Source organism: Nanorana parkeri, unplaced genomic scaffold (genome assembly GCF_000935625.1).
Source record: "Nanorana parkeri isolate BGI_ZX_2015 unplaced genomic scaffold, ASM93562v1 scaffold11, whole genome shotgun sequence".
Lineage (NCBI taxonomy): Eukaryota > Metazoa > Chordata > Amphibia > Anura > Dicroglossidae > Nanorana > Nanorana parkeri.
Genome location: NW_017306279.1, coordinates 2,025,446 through 2,039,293, shown reverse-complemented (window position 1 = coordinate 2,039,293; position 13,848 = coordinate 2,025,446). Strand labels below are relative to the sequence as shown.

At 40.0% G+C, this 13,848-nt stretch overlaps 1 protein-coding gene across 1 annotated transcript in view; it reads right to left on the bottom strand.

The window, feature by feature from the left end:
• Positions 1-13,848, bottom strand: part of WDPCP (WD repeat containing planar cell polarity effector) — a 249,435-nt gene that overhangs the window by 142,920 nt on the left and 92,667 nt on the right. The window lies entirely within an intron of this gene.

The following is a 13,848-nucleotide window of genomic DNA, read 5'->3' as shown; positions in this document are numbered from 1 at the left end:
AACAAAACACTTTAAGGCTGGATTCCCACCTAGGCAACAGCGCTTTTGCTTGTTTCTACCCACGCTTTTGCCCCTTTTTTGCATGTTTAGTGCGCGTTTTAATGTGCATAAATCAAGTTACGCGTTCTTATGAGCAGATTGTGACACATGTAAATGGGCAGACATGTGTAAAACGCACGCATAAACGTAGCAAATGGGCAGTCTATGGGGCCAATAATCGCTTACCTCCGCTCTCCCACTGGGAGTGAAGGAAACAGCCTTGTGCAAACTCTAAATTGCTCCAAAACAGCTGAGGGCTGACTCTTTCACCACTCTCTAAGGCAAAGGAGGGATAAAAATAAAGGTCCTGAGGTTTTTATTTTAAGGAATTATCAGACAGTAGGTCAGCTGACTTTGAAGTACCAAATTCACTGCAGCACCATCATTTTTTATTTGTTTTTGTTCTGTACATATTTATCCATGAATGTTATTAAAACCTCTTTATAGCAAACCAATCATTTATTTATATGTCTGTGAAGGTTCTCATTCATTCAGGTCATGGTATATCTGTTAAAAATAAGTCAAGGCATTTTAATGCTATACAAACACAGTAAATATTTCTTTGTGGTTGTATACATATCTTCTTCCTTATGGTCACTAAAATTATTATTATATTATTATACAGGATTTATATTTCGCCAACAGCTTGCACAATGCTTTACAATATAAGAAAGACAGTTACAATAACTGTAATAACTGTACAATAACTTTATTGGCATCCCAGTCTTACTCCGTAGGATTCAATATTGAGTTGGCCCGTCCTTTGCAGCTATAACAGCTTCAACTCTTCTGGGAAGGCTGCCCACAAGGTTTAGGAGTGTGTCTATGGGCATGTTTGACCATTCTTCCAGAAGCCCATTTGTGAGGGCAGGTACTGATGTTGGACGAGAAGGCCTGGCTCACAGTCTCCACTCTAATTCATCCCAAAGGTGTTTTATCGGGTTGAGGTCAGGACTCTCTGCAGGCCAGTCATGTTCCTCCACCCCAAATTCTTGTTAGGAGCTTGTTAAGAAAGGTACGCAAACAGCAAATTTTGGCCGATTGAGCAGGAATCAGCTGAAATTCCCTTTGTCAGTGACCCTATTCCCTCGGAGAAGTCGGTTATTAGATCGACTTTTGCAGAAGGCACACTTTTTTGGACCAGTCGTGCTTGCAGCCAATCAGCTGCAAGCACCATTCAGGTATTCTGAGAGCAGCCGGCAGCCACTGTCAGAATACAATAGAAACAGTGGGAGTTTAAGGCCTTGTTCACACCAAGCGCGGAGCAGATCCAGACCAGAGCAGGTGCAGACCGGATCAAAACTGCGTCCAATGTATTCCTATGGTATTTTGACCTCCAGTTCACATCGCAGCGTGCAGATCCAGACCAGATCCAGAGCAGGTGAAAAAACTGCGGCAAGCCCTATTTTACCTGTTCTGGATCTGCTCTGGAATGCATCAAAAACGCACAAACGCATGCAAGTGCCTGAAAGCCCATGTTAAACTTAAAAAATATATATATTTTTTTTTTACCAAAACCGGCCCGGAACGCATCAAAAACGCGGCACAACGCACTGCACTGCGTGTGCAGAAACCTGACCGGATCTGCTCTGCATTTGGTGTGAACAAGGCCTTATCCATCCATGCTGTTCAGAGTGGGTGGAGTGATCTGTTATATTTTCTTCATTCACCCCACAGGTTGAATGAAGAAAATATGTCCATGTATACTCGACTTTACTCTTCCCCTTTACCATTCCTGTTTCGTTTAGATATTAAACTGCAGTATTTTTTGTCTCTGAATAACCATGCACATAATGGAACCACTGACCAATCTTGTTAAAAATGCCAGAATTCGGTAAAGCTCAGCAGATATTTTTCAGGGAAAAAAGCTATTGGCCAATTTGGATTTGTCATCCAACAGCCTTTTAGCCTATTTTAATTCTGAATAGGTGTAGAAGGTACATGCAGATCAAGGTTACATGTTTTTGTGGGGAAAGAAAGTTTGGTTGCTGGAAGAAATATTTGCAAATATCCAACCTCTGTCTACTGTCTATGGCCAGCTTAAGCCAAGCATTCAACTGTGAACAGCACTGAGATGACGGTCTTAATGTTGATTATGAGGAAGCTGTGGCACACAAACAGGGGTCAGAAGCAGAGGTCAAATTTTTCTTTTATCCTTGAAAATTCCTTAATAACAATATGGTGAGCACCGCTGACTTAGATCCTGTGTAGAGGAAGATCTGGTTTGCCGATAAATCTAAAAAGAACACTCATTAAATTACATGAGAACGCCACTTAGACACACTTAGACACACTTACTAATAAATATGTACAGTGAAAAGCTATGTGTGTAAAGTTTTAAATGTGTCATCTAACCTTTAATGACCAGAGGTCCTTGATGCCTAGATGTCCTGTTCACATTTAGCAGTGTCAGTATACTGTACAGTACGTTAACTTGTCTGTAACTATTTTCTATATGTTTACAGTTTTTTTTTGAGGACATATAAATCTTTTATTTGGTACATTGTTCTAATACATACCCTACTCGGTTTTTTATTGTGACAAATTGAGAAAAAAAAACTATTTTCTTTTTCCTTTAAATACATTTTTTTTTAAATGTTCAATAATTTTGTTAAGACTGAAATGTCTTTAAAAAGAATCCTTGCTGCTATTTAAAAAAGTAAACTAGCATGCAAGGGACATAATACATACTCACCTGTCCAGGTATTTGTAGAGCCAATCTTCACTTTCTTGAAGAACTAAGCATGCTGAAGAATCTTCTGCATTGGACACACTTCCAGCACTGTCAGATGCCTGGTCCTCTGCTAAGGTTTCTTCCGCTAACCGCTACATCACTGCTGTGTCCTGCAGTGATATAGGGGTTGGTGGAAGGAATTACAGTGCATAGAGGACCAGGGGTTACACATAAATTTGGATGCTCAATATTTTTTCACAAACGTATTGCTTCAAGATTATGAACATTACACAAGTTACATATTCTTAAACTTGGGAGATAAATCTTGAAAATGCATTGAAGTACACTAACTATTAACAAAAATGTATCTTATTTGTGTATCACTCGGCTGTAGATCCTCAAATCATCTCTGAATTCATGCTGACACTGTCCTTCCTTCTGGAGGGGGGCTCATTTTGTTCCCCATGGTCCCTGTGTGTGTTTTATAAAATAGTCACCACTCCAAGCTCACTCCCGTGATGAACTACAATCTCATATTTAGTTTATTATTTGTGTTGAGACTGTAGTCCATCATGGGAGTGAGCTTGGAGCTACTTTACAACACACACAGGGACCATGGGGAACAAAAGTAACCACCCTCCAGAAGGAAGAGGAGAGTGTCCACAAATTTCAGAGATGATCTGAGGATCTACACCTGAGTGATGCACAAATAAGGTCCAGTATTGTTAATAGTTGAGTTAAAGGAGAACTATGGGGAAAAGCCCTAACCCCATAGTTCTCCTTTAAGTTAATAGTGAAGGTACTTACATACATTTTTAAGATTAAACTCCTGAGTTTAGTGTCACCTTAATTAGGGATGATTGTAGTTAACTAAGGTTTTATAAGGGGCTAAATGTGAACAAATGTTATTTGATTATTTTATTTATGTACAGTAACTAGCATCGTATGTAAATCAAAGATCACCCCTTTTGATAAGCTCCTTTTTAAAGACCAGGGCTGGTAAAAGTGGTGGGGTGGGAGCTGCAGCGGGGAAGAGGGACAGGGTGTGCTATGTATGCTCTGCATACTATGGTGAATTTTTTAAGGGGCGTACAATTTAGGGTTGCACAGATACCAAGTACAGTACTCGGTACAAGTACGAGTACATGTACCGATACTTTTGAGCTCCAAGACTAGACTAGAGAAAAATTCAAAAATTAGGAGGCAGATGTCATTTGTAAGGAGCACACGGAGCTCCTGGGATTAGTACATCTCTGTTTTAATGTATGATTTTGTTTTTATAAATATAAATAAAGGGATGCACAGATACCAGTTTTGCGAGTACGAGTACTGGTACTTGCTGAGTACTTACAAGTACGAGTACTGATACATTTTTGTTTATTGTCATGTGACAGTTTTTCTAAAACAATACAGACTAATGATTTCAGGACAGTGGTGGAGTGCCAGAGCCAAGTCCCAGCTGCAACCGCTGCAACCCTGGTAGTTCTCATGAAAATGCCAAGTATCTGCACTGGTACTCGAAAAGTATCTGTGCATCCCTAGTCGTACATAGTATGTCTAAGGTTCTCAACCTGTGAGAATCAGAATAAAACTGCTGGCTTATTGGTGGGGCATTTTAAGCCATGGCTTTCAGATACAAATACAATTTTCCTAAAAAAAATACCCAGACCAAGTTCCCTGGTACCCTAGCCTAATCTAAACTAAAACCTCCCCAACCTGGTGCATACTTACCTTTCTGTCAAGGCAGAAGCCTCCCATGATGTTTAAAGGAGAACTATGGGGTCAGTGTTTTTCCCCATAGTTCTCCTTAGGGTAACGGGAGGACACAAACTAGCGTCCTCCCGTTACCCTAAGCTCAGTATACCGCGAGCTACAGCTCGCGGTATACTGAGACGCCGCAGCCGGAGCGGATCACGACTTAGATGACGGGATCCGCCCAGCTGCGTGAGTGACAGCTGGCTCTGCCTATCTAGAGGCAGAGCCAGCTGTACCCGCCCCCTCCCCCGTCCGTTCCGCCAGTCAGCGCTGGCGGATCGGAGCGGGGAGAGGGGAATCCAGCGTATGTGTTCGCTCACCTCCCGATCTACTGAGCCGACCTGTGACAGTCTCATTGTCACAGGTCGGCTAGAACTATGAGGTGAGTGAAAAGCACTCACCTCATAGTTCTCCTTTAAATGCCTGGAATGAACTCCCTTTAGATTTTAATGGGGCTTTACCCTACTGTACGAGTAAAAGATCATTCAAGGCTATGGAGAGTACAATATCGTAGAAGATTTTTGCTCAGTGGAGAAAGAAATAAGTAAGTCATGGAGGTTAGGGGGCTGGGTGTTTAATTTTAGGGAAGCTTAGCTGTCATTTAATGCTTACGTTCAGGCATATATTAAGCACCAATTAATGCATTTAGGTAATAATAAAGGGAAAAAAACAATCAGTAAACATTTTACATGAAACTGGTTTTGGTGCCTGAATTTATCTTGATATGAGCCCCCTGTAGTTTCCTATAAAGCATATTAGACAAGTGAGGACCAGAACTAAAGGCCAGTCAAGCTCCTCTGCAATGCTGACAGCGAGAGATGTGACAATGACATTGTGATGTGACATGAGACAGTGAGCAGGAGATGATCATTTTGTTCATGTTGATGCTGTTTCTAGGCAGGGGAAGAAAATAGGTCCTCTATGAAAGCAATACAGTGCACGCAAGTTTTATTCATAATGCAAAGCCGAATACATCAGGAGACACCACTGACGCCTTTACCGGTTTCAACAGTGTCAATAGAACTAATGTGTGAAGGTTGAGCCTTGACTTAATCGCTCCCCATCTCCCCATTTGGCCCAAATTCATCTCTCGGGGTGGCTGTAACACAAAACTGACTGCACAGAATTACAAGTTATTTGAGAAGTGAAACAGTTGCCATATTTGTATTTAAGCTATGTGGTTGATTTACTAAAGGAAAATTGGCTGTTTACTTTGCAAGGGAACTTTCCCTTTGCAAAGAATATCCAATCATGAGCACATGATTGGATGATAGAAGTCCGCCGAGCTTCACCTCATTCACTAAGCTAGGGGAAAATTCACTTACAAAGTGAAAATTCCCTTGCAAAGTGAACAGCATATGTGCCTTTAGTAAATCAACCCCTATATATGCAGCTGATTGCTTCATGTTCAGATTTAAATTGGCCTTCAGAACAAAAACATTGCCCAACCTTGGTTGATTAAAGATACCGGTAACTGAAAAGGGATTTTATTGGTGGTGTTTTATCACTGATTTCTTATATGAAGACAAAGAAGGCTCATCATAACCAGCATTGTGCATTAATTTACTGGAAGAACTTGAACTTGAGTATTGTAATGCAATAACCCACTTTTACTTAAATTCAAAAAAAAAATGAAACCCTTTTAAAATGTTTGTGTATGTAGACATTGCTTTGTGATATGGCTTTTTTCACTGCAAAAGCAGAAAAGAAAAAGGCAAAGAAGATAAACAAACAGTTAGAAAGAAAAATATGTACTGATGTTAATGATCTTTTTTTATCTACGGTAACTAATTTAAACTTTACCAGACTAACGACTGATCTATCCTTTTCGGTTTGAACTTTATATGTGAATTTGTTTTTATTTGAACAGACACGCTCTTCCGACAGCTAAAATATTGATCCACGCCACCCCCAAAAGTGACTTTAACAGACTTAACATTTCTGCATGACGATCCCCCAGGCTATCGGATGAGCCAGCAGATCAGACTGGCTGATGGCCAAAAAACAAACTAAAAATAAGATTCATTTTTGCCAGCAAGAAAACACATATATATTTTTTCTCAAAAGGTTTAATATGGAGTGCAGATCCAAAACTCATCACACAAGAAGGGACTTTGCATACAAAATAAAAGTGGTATTTGTTTTTTTCCCTTTTCCTCATTGTGGGTTGAACATCTGCATAGATGCACAAACACAAGCACTCTCCTGTTGTGGTAAGGGGATGAGGATTAAGTTAAAAAGGAATTTACTTCAATGACTCCAATCAATACTAAAATGTAGAGTCATGGTTGCCTCACAGTGGCGCCCTACATGACAGATTTGAATCTGCTGGCTTTAAATGTCAAGCACAAAGATGAGACCAGAGCAAAAACTACTGCCTTGGACATATCGCCTTAATATAAAAAACAAATATGTGTTACTGTTAAAACCAGGCTCAGCCTTAGATACCCCCTTCCTTGTAAAATTAAAGGCCACAGACACAAATATCCACTTTGTTCAGAATCTATTCTTTCTGCATAATGTGGATGAGATACAGCTTCATGCGGAAAAGTTTATGCAGCTCTTGAGAATTGTGCCTCTATTTCCCAGGAACGGATTTGCTGCATTTATTATTCAAACTATGTTATTTTTGAGCATGGTTATTTGAAAACATGAGCTGTGCGCCATCTGCGTGACACATGCCAAGGAAATATAGATTGCACTGCATTTCTGCTTAAGGAATTAAAGGAAGGTTGATAGCTTGAGAAAAAAAAAACATATATTTTGCCATTGCTGGTCAGCAATAATCGAAGCACTTTCTGGGGATTAAGCGGATGGCTAAGCCTACTGGACCAGACACTAGCAAAGGGCAGGGGGTCTTCTTATCAGAGAAATGCTTCTGGAGCCAGTCTCACTACAGGACAGATTGCTTTCATATTCCTGTCTGCAAGGCAACAAAGGATGGAAGTAATGCGATAATGCCAGAGTGCAATGGGTGTTAAAAACCCGTTGCATTTATGTATTGTATTTAGTAAATAATCAGACTCATCCAAACTGTGATTTTGCCACTCAACCAATGCCATTAAAATCAAGGTTAATGCTCAGATAATCCTCCCGACGTCTTGATACGAATGATAAGGATTCTCATTTGCATGGCCACGCTGTTGCTTGACCTTATTTGCTAAACACAAAGGATGAGACAGTCAGCGTGAAACTTAACTACTATGTGTTTTACATGGAGAATAGGCTTCTGGAAAGCTGGACACACTTCACAGGCTCGACCACCAAACCAATCAATGAGGTACAAACACCTCCCTACCAAGCAACAGAGACCCTGTGTAGTACAGCAGATTAGGAAAGAAGTTTTCTGGTGCTGTTTCACAATTATGTGTTTGTATAAATGCAGATTTAATATTATCTTCCTATTTGTTACACTATAAAATATATCAGTTTAAGTAACAATTAAGTTTTATTATGGAATATAGTCCTTGATGGAATATTGAAAAGAAATAAAGTCTAGCAGTAGCAATTATAACAAGGACTGGGGTTAATTTATGACAAGCTGGATGAGTAAAAAGGAGACATGGAGGCATATAAATATAGGAAACTTATTTTTTGAGGTGCCAATTGGGGGCTGTCGTTCTTATGCTGGCTTCACTACCTATTGTGTCACTAACTCAAAACGGACATTGTTGGTTGCATGCTTGTTCCAGATCAATGACTTAAAGTAGTATTAAGGTCTGGGCATTTTTTACCTTAAATGCATTCTCTGCATTCGGGTAAAAACCGCCCAGAACCTTTTTCTCCCCCAGTCAACCACCCCACTTCCCCATTTACATGTCAGCGACGCTCGTCCCCACTGCCGTTCCCGAACTGATCCTCCGTTCCCTGTACTTCCTGGTTGCGAGGGGGAGGATAATGATGGCAGAGGAGCCATAGGCCCCTTCTGCCATCAATCAAAGTGTTGGTCACAGAGAAGGGGGGTGGCCTGCCACAGGGCTGTGCGTGTCTATGGACGCACACAGCCACTGTGGGCAGGAGCGGGCATGGGTGCCTCCATTAGCCAATTGAGGCACCTGTGCAGGAGGCGGGGGGAAGAGTGCTGCAGGGACCCACTTGAAAACTAGGAATTTCAAACGTTTAAAGAAAAAAAACAACAGCCTCAGGCAAAGGTGGGTCTACTTATAGCAAATATTTTTTTTTTTTAAAAGGAAGGCTTAATATCGCTTTAATAGGAAGTAAAGCCAGACTAAGGATAACAGCCCTGGACCATTCTCCTTTTAAAACAAGTCAACAACAGCCGTTCCCATTTTTTTTCTTACAGATACTCAAATATTAGATGATCATCAGAAGATTCTGTTCAAAACTGATAACAATTAGGTTGTCAATGGGCAATGTGCAGCCTCACTGGACAATAGCTCTTAGGAGAAAAAGCTTGATTTTGCTAGTTGTGTGCTACGGTTCAACAAAATGTTATTTCTGCTCTAAGGATGTTTGCTGAGTAGATGGAAATTCACACTAACATGCATATGCCCTAAACTGTAACAGCAAAAAAAAATAAAAAATCCTCTGTCAGGAATACATATTTAGGATTCCGTTAGTGAATTATAATCCTGCAATGCTTTGCTAAATTTCTGATCTATAATCAGCCAACTGTTGGCTCCAGAAAGGTACCCAATTATGACAAAGGGTGCCCAAACACTTTGCAGCTATCCCTAATCTTGTGACTAATTCAATAATTTAGGGATAAAAGGAAAATGTAATAGCATGAGCAAGCTCTCACAGGGTCATTTGGAGGAAATGTTCTGAATATAAAAATTGGGAGAAAGATATGGAGGCCCCCCTAGTAATCATGGCCATTTAAAGTACAAGCTGATCTTCAAGTCAATTGCAAGGTCAACTTTTTATTGAGGGCCTACTTTAAAGTGCACTGTATTAAAGTGTTTAGACATTCACTGTACATGCACTATGCCTTAGAAAGATGCCATTTGAATTGCCTTGAATAGCAACCTGTCAGTCAGCACTCCCAAAACTGCCGCATGTGGAATTTTTCTGCAATGCAATGCATTGGTGTGAAAAAAATTGTATTGCCAAAAATTGTTTTTTTTTATGTCTGTGCTAGCACTGATAAATGCAGCAACATCCATGACAACATAATTGGTAGGAGTAAGCCCTAACTATCAAAAATAAATCCCTGGGATCATCACAGGCCATGAGGTGAGATGATGCACTCCATATCATGATGCTGTATTTTATCCAGGCGTCTAGGAGCACACACATATAGAGTAAATTAGAGCATTTTTTTGACCCTAGAATGCATGTTCCATTCACTAAAACACAGCTACAGACTAGCAGAAAGGAAGAAATAGAAGATGTTCCAATAACCACTAACATGCTGCTTGCTTTCTAATTTAACCTATGCTAAAATAAAATAACATATGGAACCTGATTGGAAACTACAGAGCACACTGGAATTTTATTAGTCAGCTCCAAGAAACATCTCGTTCTTTCCACCTAGAAGCATTTTCATATCCAAAGCAACAGCAGCACATTTCACAAGCTGACTACAAATATTGTTCTTAGCTGTAATCTTCATGTAATCCTATTTAAGAAAACATGTTTTGGGTGAGACTCCTCCAGCAGTGCTGCCTCCAGATACGGGGGACTGCAGGAAGGTAAGGACTCGCTTGCTGTGTGGAATTCATGTGTGCTGAAGCTTGTGGATTAAAAACTGAAGTCCTAATGCCATTTACCATGTTTCAGCCTACAACTAGTAGCTCTGATCTTTTATTTTCTAAGAAGGTTGCTAAGGTAACAATCACTCTGATTATTCACATCCAGAAATGTATTTACTGGAATCTCAAACTTTCTTTCAGTCTTAAAGGACATACTTTATGACGAGCTGTTGATGAACTTTAATAAAAAGTCATTATGAATTGGTAAGAACAGTCTTGTAGTTTCCAGGATCAGCTGCAGCACCCCCTAGAGGGCTCAATCCCCGAGGGAAAGGACCTTTCTTCCCCTAACAAAAACATGGTATGGGCTGTTCTGACAGAGCAGAGCTTGAAAATCAATAAATAGCTTGAAGCAAGTCACCAGAGACCACTGGAAAGGTTAGTATGGAGGCTCTCAACTCATCAAGACTTTGTCCTACCCCCTCATCAACTGATTTGAGCACAGGTGGTTCAACCATTATGTATAAAGGATGTGTCTGGGTGACTCACTTGCTAATTTATACACCTGTGCTCTTGCAAGGACTTCCGCTAAAGTCTTCATTTTACTGAGGACCAGAGAAAGAGATTACCGGGCAGTTCATTATATTTGCAGACATGGATTAAGCAAACCTAAATATATATTTAAATAAACATCATACATGGATCAGCCTTTCAGGTGGCAATACAATTATTGTTGCCAATCAATAACCACTTAAGGACCAGCAGGCTTACACCCCGTGTTCAGCTAACTAAAGTCAGGTAAGATAAATTCAAAACAATAACAAAAATGTTATATCAGTTTACCAGTTCGTGGATGTGGTTGCTGCTTTAGTTTTCTTTTTTAAGCTTTTTTGCCTTTATTTTAATCTGGTGATCCTACCAGTAACACACTTCCTGTCCGAGGGTGACAATGCTTACTCAATGTACTGTATCTTTAGAGGAGCAGTATAATCAACCAAGGCGGAAAGTGTGTTAGGAATACAGAACACCTCTTCACTTCATCTCCATATCATAGGGTAAAGTGTTCTCTAGTCCACATCGACAGCTGGGTTTAATACTAACTGATAACAGCGCAGCAAATTCAGAGAGCCCAGGACGTTATCACCTCACACACTTTGTTAATCTGACAGATTAGAAATGAAACAAAGCTGTGTGGCTAACATAAAATATGCCATTTCAAGGTAAGTGGAACTCCAGTCAAAACCAAACAAAAAAAAAGAACAGAGAAGGGTTCTTGATGCTGCCTGGGTACCCATTGGGGAGATTTTCCCTTCTGCTGTTATCGCTAAGGTATTTAGTGACAATGGGGACACTATTACGTTTAGTATTAAGTTTAGGACACTATTAACTATTCAGTTAAGTTTTTATTGATGGCTGTGTGGTCACTAACTAAGTGAGGGGAATTATTTCCAATGGAGACAGACAACACTAAAAACCTTGTTGGCAATCCATCCTTCCAAACATTGTCCAACACTAAAAAATATGTGTTGCCTGGAGTTCTATTTCCCTACTATGGAGCTCAAAGGAAACCTTTCCCCAGAGAAACATGGAGGCTGCCATTTCTGACTTCTAATTCTGCAAATGCTGGTTGTTTGGCTGTCATGTTCCATTGTCTGACTTCAATACTTTGAGTCAGTAACCCAGAATAAGTATTCACATAGACACTTAACTCTGCACTTTCCTAATCTGTATTCTTCAATCGGGTCAATGACTGAAAAATAGAGGCACCCAGTGGTTCATCATGACAGCCAGGTAACAAATATATTCAAAAGAAGATCCATAATGGTAGCTCCCATATTTTCTTTATTAAAGGTTTAAATGAAGCTGACAGTTTAATTTAGATCAGGTTATGATCTTTTGGTTATGGTACCAGTAGTACCTCCTGGGCGACTGTTTTTAGAACAACTGATAGGTTTAAAAACTTTGCTCAACGTTCTCCCCCAATATAAGCGGCATTGTAATTGTCAGCCAACTGCTCTCCTCCCCATTGGCATAACTCAGCCATGCATACACATTTATGGAAAAGTTGACAGAGGGGTGTCTGAGGGAAGTCACTTGTTCACAATGAACCACACTTCTGTGTCTGTTGGTGCTTTTACTGCATTCTCCAAAATGTAAAGTGGATGAAAAATCCAGCAGGGATCAGAAGGTGGCAAGCCTGCAATCAGGTGCACAGATCATGTTGCCACAACGCCCTTTACATATTTTCTAATGGATAGAAGGTTCTAGAAAACGTTCTTTAAATACGTCTGCTGAGCAATGTGCTGCTTTACCACATTAAGAATTATTATTATACTGACAGCTTACTAAATTAAAACAAAAACTGGAAAGGACACATTTCAAGTAGTCACTTGAAATTTGTAGATTCCCTAGATGGTCAGGGTCATTGCACTTTCTACAACTGTGATTGCCACACTTGAGCTGGCAATATTAAATGCCATGTATACATTATTAGGTCACTTTATGTTTACATTTGACAGCTAACAAATGTTCATAAAATCCATTGCCATTAATCACATCTTCCTCATTAACCCTGTTTAAATCAGATTTAAATATTAATAAATTGAAAATCACTAGAAGAAGGCTTATCATTGTCACGGGTCTTGTGATTTAATTTAGATGTTCATTTCCAAACAGAGTCTCCCGTGGAGTAGCCTATGGTGCACCATCTGTAGAGATCATTATGTCACTGCCTCAGTGTGTTCCCTGCTCTGAACTCATAGGGCTCATATTGTTACACACTTGTTTTAAAAACAAAGCTGCTTCATATTAAATGTGACCAGACCTGCCCCATTGAAGGACATCTGCCTCTTTTTCTGTAGTGGGAATTCAGACTCCAATGACAAGTGTACCTGTTGCTTATACAGAGTGCAGGATGAAATTATGTGGTCAAACCTAAAATATATAAAGAAAAAAAAGCCTACTAATTCATCAGTAATGAAACACAGCATGGTGCACCGTACTGTGCATTAGATAAAAGTATTCAGCCTGCAATCACAGCAACTATCCTTACCTTTTACCGAAGGGCTTTATGATTTCTAATGTGCGCATAATGGATTTTGTGCTTTTTTAGATAGAAGATATTGTGGGCAATTCAATAACATATTTGAAACACTTTTCTGGCATGATGGCCATATTAGAGTATAATATATACAAATCCTGTGCTAAATGAATAAAAGCTGTGCAACAGTTTTCTTCCTATATCAAATGCGTACAACAAATTCAGGTGGTTCTTATTTGCGACACTTTTACATTCTTTCACTATGGATGCAACAAATTCATTAAGAAATACTGCCATATCAGTGATAAGAAAAGTGGAGTAAATGTTGCATCAAATTGTGTCGCACGTGTAAGTATTGTGCCACAGACAATGGGATTTTAGTGCTTGGATTAAGCAATTAAACCTTGCATTAAGGCTGGAATTCCTTGTGAAGAGTAGCCAGTCCTCAAAAACTGCTTAGTGCATTTTATTTTGGTTTTCAGAAACAGCCGGACGGGAGTCTTCTGGAAGGGTGTCCTTAAACGTCCTTCGTGCCCGTGCCCGCGGGCATCCTGGCACGCACGAGCAGGAAACCACCAGAATTTGAAACAGCCAGCGATGGCTTTTTACATACAAGCGGTCCAGTGTCTGTTAAGACGCCCGATCGCTTGTATGCTGCATGTCTCTGTGCATTAGCCCCCACCCCC